Source organism: Heterocephalus glaber, unplaced genomic scaffold (assembly GCF_053883595.1).
Source record: "Heterocephalus glaber isolate CG9 unplaced genomic scaffold, H.glaber_assembly_v1.0 deba00001461, whole genome shotgun sequence".
Taxonomy (NCBI): domain Eukaryota; kingdom Metazoa; phylum Chordata; class Mammalia; order Rodentia; family Bathyergidae; genus Heterocephalus; species Heterocephalus glaber.
The window spans coordinates 25,486,885-25,512,259 of NW_028258308.1; the positions used below are offsets into that span (position 1 = coordinate 25,486,885).

At 34.6% G+C, this 25,375-nt stretch overlaps 2 long non-coding RNA genes across 2 annotated transcripts in view; one reads left to right on the forward strand and one right to left on the reverse strand.

Annotated features, from left to right (window-relative positions):
• Positions 1-1,677: 1,677 nt before the first annotated feature.
• On the reverse strand, positions 1,678-15,011 carry LOC110346277 (uncharacterized). Its single transcript, XR_002390214.2, has 3 exons — positions 14,823-15,011; positions 12,480-12,563; positions 1,678-2,270 (listed from the first exon to the last, which is right to left on the reverse strand). It is a non-coding gene; the product is annotated as an uncharacterized LOC110346277 (long non-coding RNA).
• Positions 15,012-15,108: 97 nt separating this feature from the next.
• LOC110346272 (uncharacterized) overlaps positions 15,109-25,375 on the forward strand; it is a 28,510-nt gene continuing 18,243 nt past the window's right edge. Inside the window, exons 1-5 of the long non-coding RNA XR_015453411.1 lie at positions 15,109-15,265; positions 16,254-16,510; positions 21,546-21,669; positions 22,321-22,410; positions 24,057-24,168. This is a non-coding gene — a long non-coding RNA (uncharacterized LOC110346272). The remainder of the gene's footprint in view (positions 15,266-16,253; positions 16,511-21,545; positions 21,670-22,320; positions 22,411-24,056; positions 24,169-25,375) is intronic.

Below are 25,375 nucleotides of genomic sequence, written 5' to 3' on the forward strand. Positions count from 1 at the left end.
ATGAAAAGTACAGAATATGGGTTATGTAACAGAGTGTCAAATCCTCCCAGTGAATGCATTACATTGCCGATTTTATAAGGCACTACTAAGTCGCTGAGAAGAAAAAATTACATTTGGTTGAGTGTAAACTAATGTTGGATGAATAATTATATCTCCATCTTTTAATATATTGAGTACAGAACATGTACAACACAGTTTTGAAAGTCAACCCCTTTAGCTATGGTTTCATCAAGAAGAAAAAATCTATTGTACTTGTCATGCTGCTCTGAAGGCTAATAACTAGCTTTATTGGAAACACTGTGGCACATTTATATTCCCACTGTTGAAGTGTGGTCACTGAAATGCAGCTGAGGGAATCACAAATGAGCACTCTAAAACAGAGCAAGCTTCCAGCCTTGACTTTCAATTACTCAATTTGTAGCTGATCTGAGTTTTCTGTTTCTGTTTCTCTGAGCTTTTATATGCGTAACCTCCAGAGGAAAGGAATATCAGATTTTTAATATGGCTACTTCAATGTAGGATTTGATCGAGTAGTAGTTTACAAATATGGTACAAATGAGATTTCTGATTATTTGTAGACTTCCATCAGTCAGTCTCCCTGTCCTGCAGACATGTGAAATGGCTGTATACTGCTTATGGCATTTCAGGTAGTATTCTATTCACATTTTAAATAAAATTTACAATGGAAAAAACCACAGTCATTGGTCATATTTACATAATTTGGATTTATATGACCAGTTCTTTATAAAATGTGTACAATAATTTAGCAGCTTGATAATGTGGGTCATACTTTATCTTGAATGGAATGAGATTCAAAACCCTTTTCTTCCCATTTAAAAGGTCCAGAACACACACTGTTTACCTTGGGGCCATTTATACTCTTAATTAAAATCAGTTTTCCTATAAAAACTGCCACTATATTTCACCTTAGTATTGTACTAAATTAATCATCATTGTAGAAAACCTTTCAACAGTTATTTTTATCTAATGCTTATCTTAATGCACATACTTTGAGTCTATACAATTTATTTTTTTAAACACTTGATGCTGTCAGATTTACTCAGTGAGTTCTTTTGACATTTATAAATAAGTGAAAGTAACACAACATTGTAACTCTAGAATCTTAAATGACAGGACTGAAAATAACTGTATAACTCATTTGTGCAGAATTTATAAAATTACTCGTTTTCCAACATAATTATATTTATTCTCTAAAAGTCTTTCAGTTTGTCAATATTGTTGTTCTCCCAGCTAGAAGTTACCAAGAATAGTGTTCTATTATCACCTGGCAATGATGTAAAACCAAACTGGCAAACGTTTTTGGCCCGTGAGGCTGCCCATCTACTGGATTATGTAAGGTATTCAGCCAATATGTCAGTGTGCCTTAGTTTTATAAGGCATTAGGGTAGATGAAATGTAAAGATAACTCACTCCCCCAAACAAAACAAGAATCCCTGAATAAACTATCAAAACAAAATGAAACAAAACAAAAATACTTTAGTAAATTAACTTTTACCATAAAAAATCAACAGAGTGGCAGTAGTATGAGTAAACAATTTTAGAGACTTTAAGAACTGGTAATGAAGACGTTTATATAGTCTCAGTCTCCTTTATACCCTTGGAGGCAGATCCGAAACAGTCATAATAATTGTTAGGAGCAATGGACATATTTTAAGGTCAGTTTTTTATGATGATTTGTGTATTAACATTTATCACATTTTTTTGTGAATACATTCACTCTATGGACATTTTCTTAGGCATATACATGAGTCAGAGGAGACACATACTGAGCAGCTCATATTCATTAAGGCTCTTGCCACTGGCGGCAAAACTTTTTAGAGTCATTTCTTTTGTGAAAAATCATTTTGAATAGCAAGTTGTTTTTCTCTGTGGTTAACCACCATGCCTGAGATTTGTGGTAGTACAAAACCCGTTTAGGCACTGCCAAAGCACTCAGAGAGGGTTCCAACTTCCTGGTCTGGGGAAGGTGCAAAGGGTTGATTTACATAAAGAAACAACTGTTCAGAGGCCACAAGATTAAGGAACTTTTTGATGAAGTCAAGGAGTCCTAGATAGGAGTGTTTCCACAGCATTTAGAAGGATGTCACTTTTTTTCTTGTCGCTGGCCGGTTCTTCTGTTCCCAGCCAAACTGCAGCAGAAGAAGGGTACTCTGGTGTGGCTGTTGCAGGGCAGAGTTTCACAAGTCCGTTGCCTCCTGCAGCCACTGCTGGAGTGAACTGAAGCGTGGACCAGCTCCGCTGGCATCTTGCTGAATGGGTATACAATTTATATTTTAGTATGATTTTCTGAAGACTACATTTTGATCAAGTTTAGCCATATTATTGTTCTTAGCTAATTCTTATTAGCATTACAGTTCAGTCCAATAAAAGCCACTTAATCAGAAATTGGAAATACACTTCAAACAAATCTACTATAGTCAGTTCTTTTCTGCTGACAATAAAGTAGAAGCCCAATTTTCAAGAGCAGAACAAATTAGCTCTATGTATTAATGACTTTATAATAAGTTTGATATGATTTAAAGCATAAATTTAAAAACCAGCTGATGAACTTAATCGAAAGTAAAAGTGTTATGGTTTGCTTATAAGGGGAATATTTTTCGGTAAATTAAATGATCAATGACTCCAGTCTCCTTAAATATTTTGTCCACTATTGCAATTTAAATAAGAAGCCTCATATATCCAAATGTTAATTTAAAATAATGACTAAATACTTATTTTTATGCTAAGTACTTTTACATCTGTAAAAACCCGTTTTCCCAGCACCATTTATTAAAGAGCCCATCTTTCTAGTTTTCTGAGCTCCAACCAGAATCATCTATCAGGGTTTGCTTATTATATTCTAAAGTTTCTCTAGCCTGTACCTCTAAATCTTTTCAAATTCCTACTTCAAACCATTCCAAAATCTTATAAACCACATTGTGATGTAGAGTGACAGAAAAAAAAATAAACTACTCTTCTTTTACCAATTTTTTATATTACTCAGCTTTCCCATTGCTTGACACAGTAGAGGACACCCACAAATTAAGAGGAAAGACACTTGGCTTATGATTACAGAGGATTCAGTCTATGGTCAGCAGGCTCTGAGTTAGTAACATCATGGCAGAAAGACACGATGGAGCAAAGATGATCAATTCATGGGCTGGGGATTCAGTTCAGTGGTTCTGCCCCCTGCCTCACAAGCACAAGGTCCTGAGTTCAATCCCTGGTACCAAAAAAAAAAAAATCAGTTCGACAGCCAGGAAGCACAAGCAGGGGAATACTTCCAGAAAGAAAGGGAAGAAGGATGAGATGTGCCTCCGTGACACACACAGAAATGTACCCCCCCAATAAGCCCCCTATACAGATCCCAACACCAATCAAGTTGACACTCCATCCTAATAATAACAGTTGTATTGGCAGGAAGAAGTGAGTTGCAATTTTCCATAGCATGACCTTACTTGAAAAAGTTATTCTGAATAAAAATGGTGGAGGAACAATGACTATATATGAAGGGGACTTATTTTTGATAGTAGAAATAGCAATTGCAAAGATGCTGACATATTTCCTGTATTCGTTAACTTTCTCATGATTGAGCCAAAATACTTGAAACTTGTAATTTAAAGGAAGAAAGATTTATTTTGGCTCACAGTGCATTCAATGCTAGAAATAAGGCAGAAATGGCATGTGAACAGCTTGGTTAGCTATATACTCATAGTTGGACTAATTCATTAATTATTATATTGGTCCCATGACCTAATCTCCTTCCCAAAATCTCAATGCTGAACTCAAGACTTTTGGGGGGACATTTTAGGTCTAAACAATAACAGTTTATCTCTCATTTCAAGAAATAGAAATGTGGCCTGGAGAAAAGGAAATATCACTGATTGGGATGAACCTAATAGATGAGGTCAGAAAGTCAACAGTGTTTGATCACATAGGGTATTGACATGAAGATGTGAACTTTTATTCTTAAAGATACAGAAGCTATTATAAAGTTTTGACTCAAGAATGAATGGTCCTATATTTTTATAATATCTATCTTACTAAAAAGTCAGTTAAAAAGTAATTTCAATAACTTAATGTAAAGAAGATAGTGTCTTGAACTAGAGTGGTGGGTTAAATATAACCAGAAATGGTTTGATACTATTTTAAAAAAATAATTGAAGTAAAATGTGCATACCATAAAATTAACATTCTAAAATGTATGATTCCATATTTAGTATATTCTCTTCTGCCTATCTTCAAGACATTTTACATAATCCAAAAGAAAATCCCATACCCCTTGTATGGTAACTTCCTGTAACTTCTTCTTCTTCATTTCCGGTCACCATTAATCTGCTTTTTACCTCTACAGATTTCCCTGTTTAGGAAATTTCATGTAAACTGAATAACTGTTAAAATAAAAACTTTAGGCAATTTAAATTAAATGATTTATTTGTATAATGTATGATCTATGTGTTGGGCTATACTTAGAACAAGAAGTTCACAGAGCTCCACTCACGATCATGAGTAGTGACATTTTATAGTCTGAGCAGGGAAACAAAGAAAATAAATCATTCTGATTGACTATGACTAAACATTTTCTTCATTTGGACATTATATCATTGATTGGCTACCTGTAACTAAGTGAAACTTGCCTGTTTATGATTGGCTGACACTTGGTTGTTTGTTTAAAAAGTATACTCCTAAATTAAGTATTAGTGTATTATGTAAGAAATCAAGTATGGATGCAGCCACAGCACAATGGCCTCCTGCTTATGTAGCTCAATAAACAATGTGTGATCTTTATGCCTGGGTTTTTTTTTTTTTTTTACGTAGAATAATATTTTCATGTTCTCCATATTAGAGCATGCAGCAGTACTTTGTTCATTTTCATAAATGAATAATATTCTATTGTTTGGATATACTACATTTTGTTTATCCATTCATCAATTGATGGGCAATACATTGTTTTCATTTTTTGACTATTGTGGATACATTTTAAAGATTTGCTAATAACTCAAATACAGAATATAAAAGAAAAAGAAGAGTCTGGGTTAATGCCAGGATCTCTGGGCTGAGCAGTGTAAAGAAACAGTAACCATTACCAGAAAAGAGGAAGGCAAAGTAGGGTTTTATATGGGGTTGTTGATTGAATAGTCATAATACATTTGGGATCTAATAATTGAAGAACATCAAATCAAAGTGAAGAATCAAATAAGCATTGAATATATGCGTTTGGAGTTTAGAGAAGTGTCATTAGGTGACAGCAAAAGCCTGAAAAGAAACACTTGGATCATGCAAGGACTTATTTTAGAGAAAAGAAGAAAAAAATTTAAAATTAAATTGAAAGGGAATAATATAAAAAGTACACAAAAGTGATCAGAATAAGGAAAGCAGAGCCCGTGGGAGTAACAATTTACCATAGATTATGACAATATATTTTGGCAACTGTGCCATACAAATTATTATATTAATTTGGTGAAATATATTGTTTTACATTTGTCACATGTCTTTTGGTACCTTTGGTAAATTTTTAAATTGCTGATGATTTATTGATAGGATAATGGATAAAAATGCTGTTGCTTTATTTAATTTAATTGTGTCTATATTGATACTTTAAATTTTATTATAAAACATAATGTTTAAATATGAAAAGAAACACACAAAGAAATCGATTTGACTAGTTTTAGTACTTGTTAAAAGTTCCTTCTTTCAACCACACTTCAGCTGTTGAATTGTCAAAGAGGGTGCAAACATACATGTCATATGAAGTAAAGATGCTCCAAACATAGGCAAATGGGATCTACTACACAGAAAGGAAAAATGGTGCTTTAGTCAATCCAATGGAGCCTGAGTTAATCCACTGCTTTTACCTGATAATTACATTACTGACAAAGTTAGAATCAATCCAATTTTGTTCTAATATTTTAAGAAGAAAGCACCAAAGACACGTAAGCACATGAGTTGCTGGCAAAGAGGATGACTAGTAGCCAGATTTGTTCTGAATAGTTCCAATTTACAGTTTTAAGTTCATCTTGACAACTAACAGCTCTCCCTTTTAACTCAAAAGCATCCCAATTTGAAAGACAAATGTTTATACTCTTTGTAATGAAACAATCTCATCTGTATAAAGATATGCAACTCATTCTTAAATATCAAATTATTGGATATAACCCACACTTTAAATAGTCAAGATGATGGTGATGATGATAATGATGATGATGATGATGATGATGATGACAGCGATGACAACGACTTGCAGTACTGAGGATAGAACCCAGAACCTCTGCACTGAGCTTCGTCCCCTGTCCTTCATTTATTATTTTGAGACAAGGTCTCCTTACGTCCCTAAGTTGGCTTGAACTTGTGATCCTCCTGCCTTAGCCCCCCAGAGTGTTGGAATTACAGTCATGTGCCACCATGCCTGGCTTGTTAAGGAATTATTTTTTAGGCTTATTCTTTCCAAAAGTTCCCTCATAATTAAAACTTCTTTTTCTTTGGAAGAATATCTATCACCAAAACTATGACATATTGGGCTATTCATCTGCCAGTATTAAATCATCATTGATACAAATGACAAATCCACATAGTGTACTAATCCATCAAAAATACATATGTGTGTGATTTATTATTATTTATTTATGTTTGGTGCTGGGAATCGAGCTCTGGACCTTGTGCTTGTGAGGCAGGAGGCAGAACCACTGAGCTAATCCCTGGTGCTGATTTATTATATCTCCTACTAAACTTAAGTTCAACTACCCTCCCTTACACAGATATAACTCCCTCTTTTTGCAAATGGGAGGTTTAGTCAAGACTATATATACTTCTTTCAGTCTAACATATAGGCAGATATGTTTTCTTTAATTGAGTTACTTTGCCTGTGAATATATGAGTGAAACTTTCTAGTCACTAAAAATATAATGGTATCACTCCAAATAATACATCCACAAACTTTATTCTTCTTGGAGTACCTGGAGTGTAGAATAAATGAGCTCCCTACATGTAAAAGTTGCCTCAAATCCAGAGGGCTCATGTAAACATCCCCTAAGAAATGTGTCTGTCTGGGTGAGAAATAACCCCAAAGAGCAACCACAGAGCAAGAAAGAGAGAGAAATGAATGGCTAACCAGTAAGGCTATACCTTTGCCTCTAGTGCCTATGAAGACTTTGCAAAGCTATATTTTTGTGACCATCTTGTAAGTGGAGACACTTAGAGATATATTTTCCAGATGGAGGGACAAGATAGAAGAGTTAAAATATCAACTAATAGATGGAGGTGAAGAAGCTACAACTGCAAAATCTGGCCAATGTGATGTCAAAGTTTGTTTTCTTCTGAACCATGTCATGTTTTGTGGTAAATTATAGTTACAGCTATTAAACATTTGTCAAATAATAAGTTGCAATTTCCAATGAATTCCCCAGTCATCTATAACCATATTTGAATTTTTTGTATGGCAAGATGTGTAGGATGTGAAAGAAATGACACTACAAAGCAATATTTTCTCCAACTCTCATTTCTGCCTATGTACTAGAGGAAATAAAAATTGGTGCCATCCACTATAACTTTTTTTATTATCCAGAAGAACACAAAACACTGATTACTTTGATACTGAAGGGACAATGTGCCCAAATAAGTATTGGTGAAGGACATCCAGTTTCACTAAGAAACGTCTCCCATTAGAAAAGCAGTTCTGATAGAATTGAAAATTTATGACTTTGAGCTTGATAGACACATTTCAAGAATGCCTACCTAGATAACCCAAGTGACTGTTGTATCAATCACATAATCCACTCCTCTTTGCTTTGCTATTTGGTTTATATCTAGATGTCTTTCTTCCCCAAACCTTGTGCCTCATAGGTAGTGTTCTTAGGAAATGACTGGATCATAGGGGTGATACTCAGTGAATTAGTCCACTGATGAATTTGTAGCTATAAGTGTTGTAGGGAGATAAAGTCTAGTTGGAGAAGGTGGGACACTGGGGGCAAGGCCTAGAAGGGTCTCTCTCCCTCACTGCTCCCTTGATCTCGCTCTGCTTCCTTGATTTCTCTCTCTGCTTCCTGCTGCCATGCTATGCACTGTTTCTCTTCTGCCATGCCCCATTGCCTTGCTGCCCTGTGTTGGAGCCAGCTGATAATGGACTGGCACTTTAAACAGTGAGCCAAAATAAACCTCTCTTTAACTTTTGTGTGTCAGGTATTTTCTCTCAGCAATGAGGAAGTAACTAAGACACCTGCCAAGGTTATCTCTGTCATTTGGAAACTATCACAGTTTCCACAGTTCATGTGGAAATGCTTTTTACTGAATTTTTAAACACAATATGCAGCTGTGAATTACATCTGCACATACACAGACTGCTATGTAAGCTAGTCTCAGTATTGAGTTAATCCAGTGATTGTTCTCTATTCTATCCATGTTACTTGGTATTTATTATATTCCTGTCATAGAATTTGAAGCTGGGATAGACTTAATAATAATGAAGGCACCATCCTATCAGTTCTCAGAAGTTCCAGTCCAACTGAAAAGGAGAAACTGGTAACAATATAAAAGGATATCTTAAAATTGTATAAAAATTTCCACAGGAGCCTGTAGGAGGAAATACCAAAAGTATTTTCGAATGTTAATATGTCAAATTAGGTTTGTAAGATAAAAATTTGAGATAAGAAAATATTAACATTTATTTAAGTATTTTAATATGCAAATAAGTATACATTGAATCAATATATGGTGTGTGGATTTATGTTGACATATTAAGTCCTTAAATCATGTGATATCATGTTAGTCTCACTTCACACATGGTGCCACATGTGTACTTAAGGAATTATGAAAACTCCAAATGAGTGCTGCTCTAATATATTCATTTGCATTTTAAGGAGATAATGTTAATTTACAGTTTTCATACCTAGTTAAACAGGTTTGTAGATCACATTATCTGATTGAAAGGCAACTAGCCCACACAAAAAGCAAAGGCTTTACAAAGATTGTTCCAAACAGTGACCAAATTAAAGATAATACTATTTAAAAAATAAGCAAAGAATAAAAACAAAATTGCAGAGTTTGTGTTTCTCCTCCATGGAGTATATTCAATCAAATTAGGAGGTGAAAACAACAATGATGGATCAACCAGTGCATTAAAAGTGAAAAAAAAAAAACAAAACTTGAAAATATTTAGGAACTTAAAATTTTCCAATAATAGATTATTTGAAATATTTATTAACATCTACTTCTTTAGCAGTGAATATCAGCTCAACTTTATATGGTGCCTTGAGATATTAGTAAGTATAAAAATATCATTATACCTAAAATGTACCAATAAAATTAATTAAAAATAAAAATATCAGCATTTGAATAATCTTTAATGAGCATTAAAAAAAAAAGAAAATAATCCTCCACAATTTTAAGTGATATTTTAAGTCACTCAATACCCAATTAGGACTTCACAAAATTTTATTAAGCTTAAGGATAATGCTAAAATACTCTCTTGAGGATATATATGTGTATATATATATATATATATATATATATATACATGTATGTATTTATTGAGACAGGGTCTCACTTTGTAGTAGAAGCTTGCCTTGAACTCACTATGGAGCTTCAAACTGGTGTCAATCCTCCTTCCTCAGCCTTCTGAGTCCTGAGATTACAGGCATGCACTACCATAACTGGCTTTGAGGTTTCTTTTTAAAATAAAGAAATAGAATACTGCTTTGAATTAAATTCTTCCTGTTATAGTAATATATATGAACCCATATGGTGACATGGTAACATTTTGAAGACAAATACATTATTAAAGATTTGAAGAAACTTGTAATAAGACAAATTACAATCACAGATTGTACTGTGTTTGCTATACAGATGGACAAAACTGCAGCCTTTCTAACCACTCTAAACTAATAGGGTTTCGTAGCTTCTGTTTCAATAATGAAATACACTGAAAAAATACATTTTTGCCCTTGCCCTGAAAGCAAAGATGTTTTGAAGAAAATTTGGTCTCTAGAGTAAAAAACTTGTTAAGAAAATGAAAACCAAATAATATTTCAGCACAAAATTGTGCAGGCAAAACTTCCATCAGAACAGCTGCTTTGAGTAAAATATGGTACAGAAAGAGCCACAAATGATCTCCAATCATTCTATCAATCATAAGCTAAAAACTGAAGCAAAAAAGTAGAAGTCTGGAAGGCTACTGAATATTCCTGCTATGAGTACTTTTGAAAAAGCAGTTCTAGAAACAGTAGAGAATATTTCACTATAATTTAATTAGCTAAAAATGACCTGGCATCATGTTTTCCGTGAAAAGTATTTATAGAGATTTTTTGGTTCCTGAATAAAATGCAATTTATTTTTATATGATTTTGTACCCACAAAGTTGATATAAAATTTTATTGTGAATGTTTACTTTGTATTTTGCCATAATCAACTTATGACAATAATGAACACTGTGTTCCTTCCTTTCCATTAGTTACAATTCTGTACTTATTTTTCTTCTTTTACTAAGCTAGCTAGAATATTTAGTGCTTTGTTAAATAAAATTGGTAATATCAGGAAACTTATATTGTTCCTAGACAGAGGGATTACTCTCTTCTTTTCTCTACTAACTATTCTGTTAGCTATAGATTTATCATTTATGTTTAAAAGAAGTTTAATTCTGATTGCTAAGAATTGATTTGGGGGGCTGGGGATTTAGCTCAGTGGTTCTGGCACCTGCCTCGCAAGCGCAAGGACCCGAGTTTGATCCCTGGTACCAAAAAAAAAAAAGAATTGATTTGGATGAATGGGTACTTTTCTTCATAGTTGATATGATAATAGAGTCTTTTTAGTTTTTAATGGGCAAACTTCATTTTTTTCTTATGTCAAAGTCACTCTCACGTTTCTGGGATGGCTTTATTATTGTTGTATGAGTGTATTATTGTTGCATGTTTGTGTATTTGTGTATGTCACTCATTCACAGAGATCCTAACTAGTAACAACAAAAAAAATTAGACTGGCATTAGTACTGTAGCACCATTTAGTGCCAAAAGACAAGAGATAAAATACCACAATGTTTTAGAGGAAAAGAGTATGTTACTAGAGAGTATTTTGCCTAACCAAGTTTTTATTTTTTTTGCTTAAATTCTTTTATTGGTACATTTTAGGTATACAATACGTTTACATTTATCACTGGGTGCTTGCACCTGTACATGATGTATCTTGGTTCTTATTTTTTCCCCATTACTTGTGTGACCTTCACCCCTTCCACCCTTCCCTATTTACTTAGACTTTGTTTCTTTTTTTTCTTTTCTCATAATTTTTCCTTTCCCTTCTTTCCTTTCCCCTTCCCCTCCCACTTCCCCTACCCCTTTGTATTTTTTTTATGGAGAGAGGTAGCAGGCAGGCCTTCTCAAATATGAAAAAACTTATGCAATATATTACCTGCTAAGTATTTCTAAGAAAAACAAAACTCCATATTAAAATTTAATTGGTAAGAGCAACAATAATAATTCACCACATTTGGTAATGAGACCCTTTAGAGAATTTAGGGATGGTGCCATTGTTACAGACATAGTGATTATCAACCACTCCACTTAAGTCTACTATGAATATGTGAAAATAGTGGCAGAAGAAAATATAAGTGCTATGAATTTTGTAATGTTAAATCATTGATACAATTTACAAAAGTAAGGAGGTAAATGGAAGTGAGAACAGCAAGAATACCAAGGCTTTTAACTATGGATCAGGTGGTATCTAAATTTAAAAGATATAGTTTATGACAAATGACTGAAGGCCCTTGTTGTAAATATTATTTATTTTTACCCTTGGAAGGATATTCTCAGAAAAGACTATTTCCTCTGATTAGGAAATTAGTATTTAAATTTCAGCAGTTTTACTGAAATTCTATATTACCGAAATTCTATTTTACCAGAGATTTTTCTATTAAATTAAAACAACTCCAATTTAATATTATTAAAGCAGCATAAATTATATAATCACATTAAAAATGTCTTTTTACCTTATTCCTTTTACCTACATATGTTGTATCTCATTCAGGGTTTAGCTCAAAAAGTGGAGTTCATGCCAGGTAATCCAAAAGAAGGACTCGAATATGGTAGCAATTTGCAAAGATATTTGCAGAGCTAAAAGGCAGGTAGGTACATTAAGGAAATCTACAGATTAACAGCACCAAAAATCTGGTGGTGTCCCTCTCCCTGGAGGGTGGGATGAGAGATGTAGTGGTTCCCTAACCAAAAGCTGATGTCTGCAGATTGGGGTGTAGTTGTTCACATGAAAGTTACATGGCAATAACCTGAGCCAAAGATGCAGGCACTGCCCATGGTGAGCTGGAGCCATGAGGAGGGGCAGCAATTGCCAGAAAAGCAGTTCAGTATAGAACTAAGTAGGTGGAATACCTCTGTTTCTGCTTCCTATCTTCATAACGCTATCAGTCCTCACAATAACTAAATCTAGCCCTAAACCAGCAATCAAGGGTGTCTAGAATATTGGGAGAAGGGTGGAAAACATACCTGAGCAAGTGCTAACAGCTTGTACAGGTCCAGGAAAGGGGTGGAGAACATATCTGAGTACACATGTGCTAGCAGCTAGAACATCTGCAGAGCAAAACAAGCAAGTTGATGATTATGCTTTGCTTAACAGTGATAAATTCTAAATATTGGAGTTTTTGATGATTTTGTTTTTCCTTTTTATTGCTTCTGAATTATAGAAAACTTCTAAATCTTGAGCTCAATATTTGAAAGCAGACTGATCAATGAGAAAAAAACATATATTTAAAGAGTAGTGTACTACAGTTTGGAGAACTGCAACACATTCTGAATGTTCCCATATGTTACCTAGAAGCAGTGAAGGTAGCAGAATGGGAAGATAGTGAGGCATGTATAAAAAAGGAACTTTTCTGCCAAGAAATTTGAGTTTTTCAGATTGTATTGGACCATTGTAGCAGTTAGCAATTAAGAACAAAACACAATCACAGATGTATTTTAGATCTATATCCAGAGAGCAGCTACAGAATGCAGTGGAGGAGAATATAACTTCAGACAATATTGCCCAAGTCCATATTATAGTTAAGGAATAGTGTATTATAGTATATTTACGGCACACTTATTAGTTAGTAATAATCTTTAAACTTGCTATGATATATATATAGTACCTGGGATTGAACTCGGAACCTTGTGCTTGTGCGGCAGGTACTGGAACTACTGAGCTATATTCTCAGCCCTACTTGCTATGATATTTGATAGGTGATCAACTTAGTCCCAGAAAATTCACTTGTATTCACTTTAGCTTAGGTACTTAATTTAACAGAGATGTTATGGGAATGTAGACTTATAAAATACTTTGAAAACTTTGTTGCTTTTTATATTTGGCAAAATATTCATGCTGAATAGCTGAGCTCTTCATCTCCTAAAACTAGTTAGCCAATTATTCCCTCTTAACTGTCCCCAAATTGCACAATTTTCATGTATTGTTTAATGCCTAGAATGTGTATTTAGTAATAGGTAGCAGAGAGGAAATGTGTGTTTACCCTAATAAATGTGCAAGATAAATGGAAGGTATAATACTATTTAACATTATGTTCATTTATGTTATAAAATCATATATAAAGAAAGGTAAATTCAATAATTGACCCTAGGTATTGTAGAGGCTCAATAGATCTGTATGGTACAGAATAGTTGAAAAAAAGCATGAAGTGAAGAAATCTTGAAATCTCCCAAGCGTTTTATGACTTTTGTTCTTTATTATTCCTAAATGACTAAATATTTCTGCAATATATTGATATGAATGTATTTATTAAGAAATGAAATGCTTGTAATAGTTTTCTTTAGCTCATAAGAGAAGAAATAATTACGATCCAAATGTATTTGGAGTGTCTACATTTGTTTTCCAAATTCTTTCCTCTCATTTTACTTATAATGAGAATATATTCAACAACACATTAAAGCATTGATAACTCAAATTTAGTTTTATTAAACTCATCACATATCCATATATTGAAATATCTCTAAGTCATTACAACTATTAATTAATGAAGTACAGTAGTATAATATTGAAGAATGATGAGTTTTTAGAGAAAACCTTTAGCATAACAGATGATATGCTTTTTTTTTCTGATACCAGGAATTGAACTCAGGACCTTGTGCTTGTGACGCAGGTGTGGCACCACTGAGCTACATCCTGAGCTAGATGATATATTTTTTTCTTATTTATCAGTGAATGAGAAGAAGAATATAAGAAAAAAGAATGAGTCAATTTTACAATAAGATATTTAACCATTATACTTTGAAGTTAAAAAAATGACAGTAGGATTTAGTAGGTTGATTCTGCCTTAAGTTAAAGATGTATTGTTCTGAATTTTAAGGAAAGACATTTAAGTCTTGGTAAGTAAAAAGTTTTCTCTTTTTCTAATTTTAACAGTGTGGTTGATGAATACTATGAATGTTTTTGTTCTTCAATGTCAATCACCATATGTTGGACAGATGCATTCTTTACCTACTAGTTAAAAATTACTGTTAATTGCAGGTACAACCCCATCTCCAGCCCCAAGCAGCTAGCAGTAGACATGCCCTGCCACACTATGTACAGTTGGACAGATGCCACAGACCTGGTCCTATTTCAGTACTATGTGAGTTGTGTAAGCATTATCATGTGAACCTAGCAAAGTAACAGAGTAGTTTATGTAGTATATTTCTATGTGGAGCTGGCAAAGGAAGGCCTCTTTCTTCTCTGAAATAAGATGCAGACTTAGATCTGCAGAAGGTCCTGTCTCCGTCCATGCAGAGGAGTCTGCAGGTAGCCAGCAAGTTGCCTTGACTCAAAATTTCCTGGCTGAATTTATGTTATTCTGAAATTACCATAATTCTGTATCTTTATTCTTTGAGCAATTGCAGAGTCTTTCCACGGATATCCTCTTTTACTTAAGTTAATCTGAGCTTATTTAGAAGTAAAAGTCTGCTACATCTCTTCATCATGACAGTATGTGGGGTGGAGGGAGAAAAGCAAACATTTCCTTCTACATCTTTAAGGACGGAGATGGTTCAGAATTTACCATTGTCAAGTAAAATTCCATGGCTGTCAAGGCAGCACTCTGAAGTTAAACTCATTAAGATTTCTATTGTGACATGAATGAATATCTACATACTACATGGGATTAAAAAGGGCTCTGAATGTCCTGATATCGATTCAGGTCAGTTTTGTTTTCAAATGAGTTTCGACATTAAATGCAGGGAAACTTGTTTTCAGGGCTCTTTGAATTTTGGAATTGCAGAAAGGAGTGGATAGCTGATACTATTGAATGGTAAGTCCTCTTTTGATTTTAGTGATACAATGTAAAGAACCTTCTTTAGTGCAAGTTCCTAATAAGTACCCATTTCTAGCCTCCAGCTACTCTTTCCCTCCCAAATGGAAGTTCTCCCCAGTAAGCCATTATGGTTATGTTTTGAAGAAAAGTTGGCTGTCAGAATTCAGGAACACCAGAGCTTAATTTCTGCAGGAACAGCACTTTGATTTGGAATGGCTAAAAGTCTACTTTTCAGTGAGAGATGAAATATACATAGGAATAAGAACTATCCAGTATAAAATGTCCTGCTGAAAGACAATGGAGAAGATATTCTTTTGGACAGTAGAGTTTATCTGTTCAGTCCCCATGACAAAAATATTATAGACCCATGTTAATTTTGTTTAGAAAAGGCATTTGGTGAGATAGTAACAAAATTTAATAACACATGTGTCTATTAATTTTGTACTTTTCCTTTTTTCAAGAAATAAATCTTTAAGCAAATTTAAGAAAGAGAAAAATATTCATATAGAGAAAAATGAGAAACTTACATCCCAAAGATCCAGAAGAAATTTGTTTTTGTCTTAATAGTAGCTGAGTCAATAAAATAATCCTTCTTAACAAATATCATAAATATCAAAATCATAAAAGCTAATATCAATAATGAATTTTTTATTCTGTCTTGGCCCTCTAATAACACTTTACACATATTGTTTTCTTCAATCTTCACAATGGCCATATATGAAAGGGTATATAATTCTATTTGTTTTACAAAACAAAATAATTATGATTTAGGACACAGGATTGTCTAAAGCAGCATGTGGTAGGGGTTCCTAATTTCTATTTAAAGGTCTGATAAAATTTGAGTATGAGGTAAAATCTAATTTCACATCTGAAACAGAAATTAGTTGTCTTAAAAAATAAAAACAAAATTAGGCAGAACCAAAAGGTAGAAAAAAAATGGCACCATTGAAAAAATGGAAAATAATTTGGTATGGTTCTTGGACAGGTGACAGATGTTGCAGAGAAGGCAAGAAGAGACACTGGAGAAGTAAGAATCGTCAAATTCAAGCAAAGTATCTACATTAAGAAATTTGACATGATTCTGAAGGCCATGAGGAGCCACTGAAATGCTTATGCTAAAGAACAAACTCTATATCACAGTTTGCATTTGATTTATCTTTCTGGTTGCATTACAAATAATGGGTTTGAAAGGGGCAAAACAGAAGACAAGAAACTCAAATGTATTTGGGAGGAATAACCTAGGTGAGAGATCAGTGGCATAAATTATGGTAGTGGGCAAAATTGGAAGGATTCTAGAAATTTTAATTGCAGAATCTATCAGGACTGATGGTTTGTTGTTTACATAAAGGGTAAGAGGAAGAGGTGAGGTCTATACTGAGGATTTAATCAAGGGTCCAGTACAGGTAGCAGTGCCATTTACTGAGCTCAGAACACAGGAGCAGAGGAGCAACTGAGATGAAGATGAGAAGGCCCTTCTTCTAAAAGGAATGTTGAAGTTGTTTTAAGGCAATCCCTTAAAATACACACCATTTAGAAATGCTGATCCACAGCTCAGGAGAGAGAATAGGCCGAAGCTTCTAACTTAGAAACATTGGCAGATACTAGGACAAGAAATTGTGGGATTAGATAGAGATGGATCACATTCAGTGAAAGGAATGAAACTGCAAACACCAACAGTCCTACAGATGGGACATAGAAGCATTAGAAAAGCCTTTTACCAATTCTCTATAGTGAATGTAATCACTACATTCTGCAAATGTGTACTGATAAAAGTTAAAAAAAAAAAAAAGAAAAGCCAGTGAAAGAGAATGTTTCAAATATCGGGGGTTGCCCGACCACCTGACTGAGGGTACAGTAGAGGATGAAGGAATAATATATAAAGAACAAAGAATAAAGAGCAAACAATTGTTTATTATTGGGGGACAGCATTTGATCTTAGCTGTTCCTGGCTAAGGTCATATTTCCCGACTTGTCAGCACTTACTGTTTACACAATATAGTGGTCAGGGTGCATAAAGGCAGATGTAAGTAACATTGGGCTAAGGCACTAGTGAGCTAGGCTTGTAAAAGGGAGAACTATTTCCAGGAATGAATTTGGGAGTATTGCTTCCCTTTCAATTTCATTGAAGAGTTTAAACAGTAGTGGCAACAGTTCCTCTCTAAATGTCTTGTAGATTTCAGCAGTAAAGCCATCAGGGCCCGGGCTTTTCTTAATTGATACATTTTTAATTACGTTTTCAATTTTATTGGTTGATATTGGGTTGTTCAGAATATTTAGGTCTTCTTCGTTCAACTTTGGTAATTCATATGTATCTAGGAATCAGTCCATTTCTTCTGTGTTGTCCATCTTATTGGCGTACAGGTTCTGGAAGTAGGTATTGATGATCCTCTGGATTTCTGCTGGGTCTGTTGTCATTTCACCCTTTTCATTCCTAATTGCATGGATTTGGGCCTTTTCTTTCCTTTTTCTGATAAGGTTGACTAAGGATTTGTCAATTTTGTTGATTCTTTCTAAGAACCAACTCTTGGCTTCATTGATTTTTTTGTATCATTCTCTTAGTCTCCATTGCATTGATTTCTCCTCTGATCTTTATTATTTTCTCCCTTGTATGAGCTCTGGGGTTGTCCTGCTCTTTTTTTTTCTAGAAGCTTGAGGTGCAGCATCAGGTTGTTTAATCGGGCTCATTCTGTTTTCCTAATATGCATATTCACTGCTATGAATTTCCCTCATAAGACTGCTTTCATTGTGTCCCATAGATTCTGATATGTTGTACTGTCATTGTCATTTAATTGAAGGAAGTGTCTGATTTCTTCTTTAATTTCCTCTGTGACCCATTGGTTATTCAGAAGTATGTTGTTCAATTTCCACATGTTTATGAAATTTTTTGAGTTTCTTTTGCTATGGATCTCCAATTTCATCACACTATGGTCTGATAATATACAGGGGATAACTTCAATTCCTTTGCACTTACTTAAACATGTTCTATGTGTGAGTATGTGGTCTATTTTGGAGAATGACTCATGTGCAGCTGAGAAGAATGTGTATTCTGATTTTGTTGGGCGGAAGACTCTGTAAACATCTGTTAAGTTCATTTGTTCAAGAGTTCGATTCAGTTAAAGTATTTCATTACTTATTTTTTGTCTAGCTGATCTATCTATTTGTGACAGTGGGGTGTTGAGGTCCCCCACTGCAATTGTATTAGTGCATATATGACTTTTCATGTCCATTAGTATTTGTTGTATATAGTTGTGCACACTAGTGTTTGGTTCATAGATATTTATGTTTGTCATCTCTTCCTCTTGGATTCTTCCCTTTACAAGGATGTAGTATCCTTCTTCGTCTCTCTTAATCAGTGTTGGTTTGAAATCTACTTGATCTGCCAAGAGGATAGCTACTCCTGCTTTTTGGGGGGTTCCTGTCACATGGAGTATTGTTTTCCACCCTTTAAATTTCAGTCTATGAGTTTCCTTTTGAATTAAGTGTGTTTCTTGTATACAGCATATTATTGGATTTTGCTTCTTGACCCATTCTGCCAGCCTATTTCTTTTGATTGGTGAATTGAGACCATTAACCTTGATGATTATAACTGAAACATATTGATTTGTCATTGCCATGACTTTTTATTTTTGTTGGGTTCTCCCCCTTTACATTTAATTTCTTGTCATGCCAGATGGATTCATTCTGCTTTGCTTCCTGGGGTTGTGATCCTCAATGTCTGTTCCTAGGACATTGTGTAAAATTCTTTGGAGTGTTGGTTGGGTATTCACGAAGTTCCTAAGGTGCTCTTTGTCAAGAAAGTATTTTATTTCTCCATCAAGTTTGAAAGATAGTTTTGCAGGTATATCAATCTGGGTTGGAGGCTGTTTTCTTTTAGGGCTTGGAATATGTCACTCCAAGCTCTTCTTGCCTTGATGGTTTGTGTTGAGAAGTCTGCTGTGATTCGGATGGGCTTTCCTTTGTATGTGATTTGTTTCTTTTTTCTAACTGCTTGTAGAACTCTGTTCTTCCGTTGAGTTTCTGGTATCTTAACAATTATATGCCTCTGTGCAGATTTTTTTGATCAAGGCTATTTGGAGTCTTATATGCCTCACTTATCTGTATGTCAAGCTCTTTTCCCCTGCTTAGGAAGTTTTCTGCCATTATTTGTGTGAAGAGATTTTTTATGTCATCTTCACTCTCTCCTGTTTCTTCATTGACTCCAATGAGTCTTATGTTATTCTTCTTTGCATCATCTAGCAGCTGCTGGATGGATTTCTCATGTTGCCTTATAATTTTGAAGCAATTTTCCTTTTCCTGATCACTAATTGCAATCTTATCTTCTATGTCTGAAATTCTGTCCTCATATTGTCTCATTCTGCTGTGTAGACTTTCAATGGAGCTTTTCATGTCCTGGAAATCTATTTGCATCTGTTTTATGGATTCCATTTGTTTCCTATGTTGGGATTCCATCATGTTCCTGAGCTCCTCTCTAGATTTATTTATCATGTCTTGCACTAGGAGCACAATTTCTTCTGTTATCTGAGAAATTATTTCTGATTTCCTTTTTTCCTGATCCCCTTTTGTTGCCAGTTCAGTGGGTCCAGGTGGTTGAGTATCAGAGTGTTCCATCTCATTTCCCTTTGGGGTTGCTGCAGGTGATCTGGAATTCTGGTTTTGAGCCTTATTTACATGTTTTCTCATTTCAACATGGGTGGGGGAGGAGTTGTTGGCACCTGCACAGATTACTTCCTTTGAGCTGAAAGAGGTGGGATAGGGGCCAGGAGCAGCGGTAAGGATGGTGGCTGGGAAGCCCCTTCCTCTGGACCAGAAACAGTGGGACGGTGGCTCAGAAGCCCCTACCTCTGGGCCAGGAGCCACGGGACTCAGTACCGTGGTCTGGTGGTCCGGTGTCCTCTGCATCTTTGTAGTGTGGAACCAGGTGGCTGCCTGTCTGCAGCGGGCTTATTTGGCGTGTTCCGAGTGACTCGTGACCTGGGTACGGTGTGTGCAGACCTGCCTGTCTGCAGTGGGCTGATTCCGTCTGTTCCGCATGACTCACGACCTCAGTAGGGCGTGCATAAACCTGCCTCAGCATTTGATCTTAGCTGTTCCTGGCTAAGGCCATATTTCCGGACTTGCCAGCATTTGTTGTTTACACAGTATAGTGGCCAGGGTGCATAAAGGCAGATGTAAGGAACATTGGGCTAAGGCACTAGTGAGCTAGGCTTGTAAAAGAGGGAATTATTACATTCCGGTGAAGGACAGGTCATAGCTAACAAGCCACCTGTGTTATCTTTAGCTAGTGCTTGATCTGGGACAGTGGCTGCACAAAAGCCATAAATCCCCAGCTGCAGTGTCATTTTGCTCTTAAAAACATCACAGTATCATCAATCAATGAGATCTCAACTGTTACCATTGGCATAGGGAATTCTGCTTCTGTATGCCAGCCAATGGCTCATTTAGCAAGTCACACAGGCCTTGGATTGACTCATAAATTTAATCAGCAGCTAAATTGTAGGACAATTCAATAATATTTTATAGCCTACTTAGCACAGTTTCAAGCTGATCTCCTGCATTCAAGAGAGATGGTAATAAGAAATCAAGTTTGATACTGACAAATGACATTTTAAAGCAATTTCAGTAGGGTAACAGGACCCAGAACTCAGGGATTATGGAGAGAATGAAATAAAACAATAGAAATTCTTATTGAGAAACTTTGGTGACCCTAAAATTCTAAGTATTAAAGTTGTATATGAAAATTGAACTAAAATGCTACCTTTAAAAATAATGAAAATGAATTCTAAAATTTGAATAGCTTCTTTTTAAATCTGTTGCTATAAAATTGTGTGAAGTTGATCTTTTATCTTTTAATTCTATATTTTTTTTCAATTCCTACTTTAGTACGTTAAACATTTGGCTCAATATTTGAAGTAAATAAGTCCACAGTGTAATTGTGATTACCTGAAAAAGCATGACTGTCTTTTTCACCTAAGAGTATGGCCTCAATATGCATCCATTTAGCTAAAAATGTCTCAAGTTTCTCATTCTTTATGGTTGAGTAGTACTCCATTTTATAGAAAAACCCCACATCTTCTTTATCGAGTCTCCAGTTGATGGGCACTTGGGCAATTTCCAAGCTTTAGCTATTACAAACTGTGCTGCTATAAATATGGGTGCACATATATTGCTGTGGTGTGATTCTTTTAATTCTTTGGGGTAGATACCCAGCAGGGGAATAGGGGTCAAATGAGACCTCTAGTGCTAGTTCTTTGAGGTTTCTCCATACTGATTTCCACAGTGGTTGCACCAGTCTGCACTCCCAGCAACAATGGAGAAGGGTTCCTTTCTCTCCACACCCCCACCATCAACAAGAACAACAACAACAATAAAATACTGGAAAGAGCAGAAAGAAATGCCAGTGGGTAAGGTTTTTATCTTTGTTTGTAAAGGGAGAGAATTAAAATATACACACGTGTATTTTATAAAGGTTACATGACAGGAAGAAATTAAAAACAGAAAAGATAAAAAAAGATGAGTCAACCAATTACCCAAAGCAAGAAGGTACTAGACACAGAAGCACTAAGTCTAATATCCTTGGATAGGAGGCAAGTTATTTTTTATTATAAAAGAGGGAATTATGATAATTGTAGGTGAATGCTGAGGTTTGGAAATTTAAAATTTTTGTTACTTTTCATAATTTATTTTATTGTATGGTGGGAAGCTGCTGAAAGTAAGGAAGTGGGGTAGCAGTGTTTAAAACATTGATAAGAAGCCCAGGGATTTAGCTCAGTGGTTTTGCCACCTGCTGCGCAAGCGCAAGGACCCGAGTTCGATCCCCGGTACCAAAAAAAAAAAAAAAATTGATGGGAAAAACACCTGAATAATTGCGAAGAATGGTTGAAATTGCTGACTATTACCACAAGGTTGCCAGGCTGCTCTGAGGGCTCAACAGGATCAAGGAATATTACTTGAGCATGTGCTTTATGGTTCTCTAGAGAGACAAAACCAATAGAATTAGTGAATGAAGAGCATAGAGAAAATCTGCAGAGCTAATATCTCCGTCAAATCTATAGGTTGGAAGCTACTATGGGACCAAGAAAAAATGATGTCTCAGTCTGAAGGTGATCTTTAAGGTGGAAGGAATTCCTTCTTAGGAGCTGAGGGTAAGCTTTTGTTCAATTTTAGACCTTCACCTGTCTGGATAAGACACACCCACAATATAGAGGATAGCCTGCTTTACTCAGTTCACTAATTTAAGTGCAAATCTCATCCAAAAACACTTTCACAAAAACACGTAGCATAATGCTTGATCAAATATATGATCCCATGGCCCAGTCAAACTCATACATAAAATTAACCACTGTAGGCTAATTAACAAATATTCCTATCTCAAAGTCTTTAGAATGAAATATGTAAGTATCACATATAAGAACAGTCACAATTTTCTTTCCCATTATGTTTTTGCTTATTCTGCTAAAATGAAAATAGAGGGAGTGAATAACAGGGCATGTAATGTATCTGCAAATCACACTCTTTTGCTAAAATAATTTGTAAATTTAATAAGGTTAAGAATGCATTCATTGCTATTGATATCCTGCTATGGTTCCTCTTTGAATTATCAGTTTTACTCCTTAAAAGAGAAGTTGACAGGTTAACTGGGTTAATATGCACTAACTTATTTTTGTGAAAATCAGAAGTTGATAGATGATAGATTCTCAGAACAGTGTCTATGTTTTGATCATAAAGAATTCTGTTGAAGAAACTGATACATGAAGTTTTGTTTTTCTACTTACAAACCTAAAGTAAAAATGAGATTAGTTTTTTATTTATTTTTCTTATCCAATGTTGATTTTATCAGATTAATGTGATATTGTTACTTATATGTTATATGCTTTACATCCTACTTCATACCCTAAAAAGTTTAATGTAGATATAACCTTAAAATAGTTTTTAAGAATTGAATTTATTGCATCACACACTGATGTGTGCCTCTATTTGGGCTTATAATTTTATTTTACAACATTTCATGAAGACATATTCTTTAATTTTTCTCAGAAATCAGTGAGAGGTGTGAAAAATCCCTGTGTATTAGAAGAATGCTTTCTTCAAGTATGACAGACTTGCAATCTGCAATGAAAAATTGCTAGATATAAAAATAATGTACTGGTAATTATTTATAATATTTTTCTCCAGTCAAAATAATTATGACATTATTTAGCAACATTATAAAAATAAGTAACTGTTATTACCCATAGTATCATTCTTATGCATAAAAATCATAAATGCATTATTGAATCAAAAGTCACTATACAGTTGCCTACTGTTAGTTGATTCTTAGTTCAAAACAAGTATGAACATAATTCCTCATCATTAAGCACTACAAAAACAAAGGTAAATGTGGCTGATATGGTCCTTGTCCATATACAATTTAAATTGCAGGACAGGTCACACTTCATTTACTGAGATCTATCTGTTTGGGTTTTCTAGTATGGCCTGGTCCTAGTGCTTTCTTCAGTTATATTCATTGCTCTAATTGCTGTTTTACCAATTCTATGAAATATTTCTTGAAAGCTATGCTGAAATATTAAAAATTCTGTGCCTTTTTAAAGGAAAAATCAGCTCACATTTATTAAATTTTGTAGATATACAAAATTTCAAAACAGTATTTTGATTTTTTTTAATGATATATTTTTTACTTTTACACATATGAACAATTGGCTTTTATAATCACCATTGCTGCATGTTAAATAACACCTTTAAAGTTAAGGCATAAAATAGTTATAAGAAATTTAAAAGCAGAACATTTTAGTTGCAGAACAGCAAGAGACCTCCCCTACTGGAACGTAAGCTGATTGAAGATGATAACCAGATACAAACAAGAAGCAAAACTCTAAAGATTATATAAGGGCATAATGGAAACTGTAAGTCAACAGGGTAGCTAATTCTTAGTCCATGGAAGTACAGATATTTAAAGGTGCAGATGTTTAAATGTCCAAATTTGAAATTTTGAGCCCACTCCTCTACTTATTTAAGGGGGAACAGTTGCTAAATCATCATGCTGGAAATTGAATGTTGGGTCCAGAGCCGTGTTTGAAGTTTAAATATGGGCCAGATTTCCTGAATTTTGATTCAGACATTTAAAAAAAAAATTAGATTATATACATAAGACCCATAAGATTTCCTTTCCCCCAAATCCTTGGTTTTTTGAAAAACAGATAAAACTGACAAATATTTAGCTAGACCAATTAAGAAAAAAGAGATGAGATTCAAATAAAATCATAAATGAAAGAAACATATAAAGTATACAAAAACATAAAAGATTACTATGAACAATTATATGCAAACATATTGGATAACCTAGAAGAGATGAATATACCATTAAAACATAAAAACATATTAAGATTGAATTATGAAGAAATAGAAAACTGAAGATACCCATAACTGATTTGGCAGTGATATCAGTAATCAAGGACCTCTCAGAAACAAAATGCCCATGACTCGATTGCTTGATGAGTGCATTCTAGCCAACATTTAAAGACAAATTAATATCTTCTTAAAACTCTTCTTAAAGAACTGAAAAGGAAGTAAATGAAAACTTACCAATGTCTTTACCAGGTACAATCAAAAATAGTATGTGAATGCAGCTACCAAATGCCACCCAATGGATATACAGGCTGGTTAAAAACATTACTGTGTTCCTCATCCATCTTATTCATCAAATCTGACATTGTACAAATTCTGGTTCTTCTCCAAAATCAAAATGATCTTGAACTGTAAATGTTTGGAATTGAATGAGGCCATGAAAGTAGCCATGACAATACAACTAAAGACACCCACGAAAGAGGACTTTCAGAACTGTTTCACAAAGTGGCAAGAATGATGGGATGAGTATGTTCCAAGGGAAGGGGAGTATTTTGGGGAAGGTAATCAGCAATGTGTCTTTTACTACAAACATTTTTTAACTTAAACATTCACCATATTTTTAGGTCACATCTCACATTTTATGAGTCAGCATTACCTGGACACCAAAGCCAAATAAACATGTCACATGAAAACTATAGGTCATCTGTCCCTGGTACCGCCCCCCCCCCCAAAAAAAGTCAATGGGGAAAACTATAGGTCAATATC